The following is a 4,114-nucleotide window of genomic DNA, read 5'->3' on the forward strand; positions in this document are numbered from 1 at the left end:
TGATCGAGCATATTGTCCGCGCCGGCTACAGAAATTATCCAGCTGTTCGTTATTGTCTAGAATCTCTTCCTCTGTACTAGAGCTTGCCCTTAATCATCACGTCCAGGACATAGAAGATTGCTGTTCATTTCGTTTTCCTTTGATAAACCTAGATGAACGAAGCGTTCTAATTGCTCAAAAAACGAAGTGTGATGTAAGAAAACAGAAAATTACGTATCAACTTTGTCCTTGTTTTTAATTTCAACGTAAACGTATGCAGTGATTCAAAAACCTCTGTATAATCTGAAAGTACTAAATCGTATTGTAGTGGTTTTGCCTTTAGCTTGTACAGTGTCTTCTACGCCATCGCATGCAACTTTTTAGACTTATCAATTTAAGGCTTAGATCAAGCGCGTCGACAATCGCTCTTTTGTCTAATAGTTCTATTTTGTAAGTCTACAATGCCATATGTGGTATACAAATAGCAGTAAGGTATAGAAAGTATGTGCATTGCATAACCCGCAGTTTCACTTTTTTATTATTTTTAATCTTCGGTTTCTACCATTCAAAGACATCTCTTGTAGCTTTCTTTCTGTAGATGAGTAAAGCAACTTTTTCAATGTTGTTTTCCATTTAAAAAAGACCTTTGCAAATATACAATACATATATAGCATCGTTTTAAACGCTCTAACACCTTTCCAGATTTCGGAGTATAACTCTTTGCTCAAAAGTAAACGACTCGTTTGATCCAAAAGATCGAACCGTAGCTATTCATGTCCTCCTTCCAAAGTATTCCCTGTCGGATGCAACTCGCCTTTGTCGCCGTATTTTTTGTACTCAGTATGTTTGAAATCCGTCGGGATAGTTGTCAACTCAATCAGCGTTTTCTCAATCGTGTCCAAACACTTTGTAAAAAAGTTTGTAAAAAACTTTTAGTTTTAAAAATTGAACATCGCAGGAGGTAGGTTCGGTGAGTACGGGGTTAAAACAACGTGCATCGAATTTTTGGTAAAAAAAAAAGACCGTTATGTGAGTTGTGATGTGTGAATGCATTGGCGTGATGGAAAAACCAGGATTGATTGTGCTAGTTCTGGTTTCTTGCGTTGATCTACCTTTCAGTTAGGAACTTGCGATTTTTGTTTTAACTTTTGATAAACTTACTGTACCCTTGGGTGACTGTAGAGCCAAACCTATTAAACTTATATTGAATGATTTCTCGACGGTCAAAGAAAACTGTGCAAGTGAACAAATTTTTTGACCTCATTCGCGCAACTTTCTTCAGTCGAGGTTCGTTATTGAAGCCAAATTTGTGTCTCGTCCCAGCCGTACACTCATATCTGGCCACCCGTAGTAACATTTTACTTAAGCTTAGCTCTTCAACAGATGGTAAAAACTGTTCCTGACACAGTTGTTCACGGGTATCCATATGCTGGATATTAAACTGTTTTGGCACAAACTTTGCCGTAGGCCTTCTGACGCGTAAACGATGGGTCAGAACTCTTTAAGATAAGCCGGTTGAGATTTACCTTTTGTGTTAGCGCCCTTATGATAATTCAGTGGCTGGCAATCATGAATTGTTTTACCCTTTTCACGTTTTTGTCCGTGAATCGTCGTTATCACAGGCCTTTCAGTAAAAGGACCGTCCATGATGACCTGTTATCTCTGTTCGGGACGCTTGAACTACCTGTATACTTACACATTACTTAATTTCCTTAACGTTTTACAACTTTATAGATAGTGTGCTTTATTTCACACCAAAGACACGCTTATTGCTCCATTTAAGAAAACTAGCAAAATGCTCAGTAGATAAGTTTATTCAATCTCGTCAGAAAACTTGAAATTGCACCAAATTGTTATCAAATTGATCCTGTGGAAAAACAAGGCTCTAAAGAGCGCCAAATTTGAAACGATTCGTTCTTTTTCGAGGAATTATTTCAAGCCTGCGCTTTCGATTTCCAGCCTTCGGCACATCCAGTACTTCTTCGTTTGAGCTTTTTATAATATTGGAAATATATAGCAGATTAGGCTGAATGGTTCTGAAAGCGACGAACGAGGGAAACCTCGTCCCAACTTCAAAAACCAGTGTCTTCTTATGTTCCAAAAGAAGCATTTATTGAAGGAATAAGGAATATCAAGTAACATTACAAGCCCTATAAAAGTCACTTTTAAAATAGTATTTCGGAATCCTGTGCATTCCTGAGTTCTGAAATTGTAGAGAACTTAGACGATTCCGCTAGTGAAACAACGGAAATGCCAACACCTAAATATGGTACTGGGAGGGGACCACAGAGAGGAGTAAAAAAGCGGATTAAGTACCTCGTGGGCATTCTAAATAGAGCTGATAAAGACACCCAGGCAAATGATCTCTAGTGGAGACTATGGGACCAAAAAATGCAAAAGACCGATTGGAAAAACCCGCGACTGCTGATAAAAACGGTCTAATGAGCGGTGCTTTATGTCAATAAAGAGCCCTTCGGCATCAGCGACCCTTTAAATCAAAATGAATATAAGCATACTGCTTGCAGCACAAAAAAACAATGGTGCGAATCTACCGAGCTGCGGTTATAGAATGGTGCCGACATTAGCGCCACTGGTGCTACTGAGTGTGCAGAACGAATTAAAGACATTATGACGAGTCAAACTTTTTATATCACTGGAGGCACATAAGAATTACTACCAATGGCAAAGAAACTGGAGTCACACGTCGGCAAGCGAAGAGGGGGGTGGACCTGCTGGCATATCCCCAGGATATCAGAATTTTGCATAATAGACAATGTCCTGTGATTATTTGACGCAACCAAAGGCTGGACGCGGATGCTTTGGTCAAGAAAATGAAGAGGCTTACGTGTGTCTACTTTGACCTTTAACGAAAAGCAAAGTTAACCAACAGTAGATTAAAAAAGGCAAGGAAAGCGGGTAGTCCTGCGCCACCAGTGTTGAAAAATAAACACACACGAATGACAGCAATCGGAAGTTTCATCAAAGCGACAGTTAGGAGAAAATTCTACCTAAAAGGCTACCTGCTAGCAGCGAGGAGGGAGAATATCGAAATGACGCCAGCCACTACGCAAACAAACGACATTGCATGCTTGAGGACCATGCATAGAGCCTAAAGTGCATAAAGAGGCTCCATAGGGTAATGTTTTATCCACAATGCTTGTTTCTCCCTGATATTCACAGAAGACGAAAGCTTGAAGGCATCTTCGTTTTACTATATTTTTTTCTCGTTTTTGTATTCGGCAAATACGAAAAAAGTGAAGAGGGTTGTGGGCTTCTTATACTATTATATATTATAGTAATGTACCTTCCTCTGGCAAAAAGGAGTTCGACTGCAAAGGATAAAAATTTTAGTAAAAAGTCGATACTACTAGCGTACTAGCTCGGTAAGAAATTCATGAAGTAACCGTCAGAAGTTTAACTTCGTTTGACTGGATGGGCTTATGTGGTTTTCTTGAGATTTTTACGGAATAATTTACGATCAAATTACTTCTGAGCCAACCAGGAAGAGAGTAGTACTATTTAGATTGGCTTCTTAAATCACTCTGTAGGCTGAAGAATAAGGTGTATCCATGAAAAAAAAAAATTAAAATTTCATTACGAAGCCATCTGTAGTAAGTGTTTTAACTAGAAAGAAAGTCACTTAATTCAAACTTTAGAAACGTTTCAAGTAGTTATTTTAATAATTTCGCATATTTATTTTATGATACATATGCGTCGATAGCCGCAAATCGTTATGCGTAATTAGAATTATCTCAACTGAACGACAAGTGAGTTGCATAAGGTTATTAAATTTAAATTTATTAAGATTTAAGCTTCACATTAAGCCATTTGAGTTCACGGTTGACATTTAGAATTCGCTCAGAAATACACTGGAAGGCAGCTACAAACGCATGGTCAACCTAATGTTATAAAAGTAGGTTATTATGTTTTTTGTCATTTTCACTCAAAAATAGCTATTTTAGGTATAGAGGTATGTATCGCACTTTACTCAGTTCATAGAGGTCTAGCGATTAGCGTCAAGAAAACTTCCATTACATAGAACACGGTACTAAGTGTTTACCCCCCCCCCCCCCCTATCTAGGAACATAAACATATATTTCTATTCAGCCTATCGAGAGCTGTCGACCACTACTAA

Source organism: Varroa destructor, unplaced genomic scaffold (assembly GCF_002443255.2).
Source record: "Varroa destructor unplaced genomic scaffold, Vdes_3.0 BEIS01000002.1, whole genome shotgun sequence".
In the NCBI taxonomy this organism is placed as follows: domain Eukaryota; kingdom Metazoa; phylum Arthropoda; class Arachnida; order Mesostigmata; family Varroidae; genus Varroa; species Varroa destructor.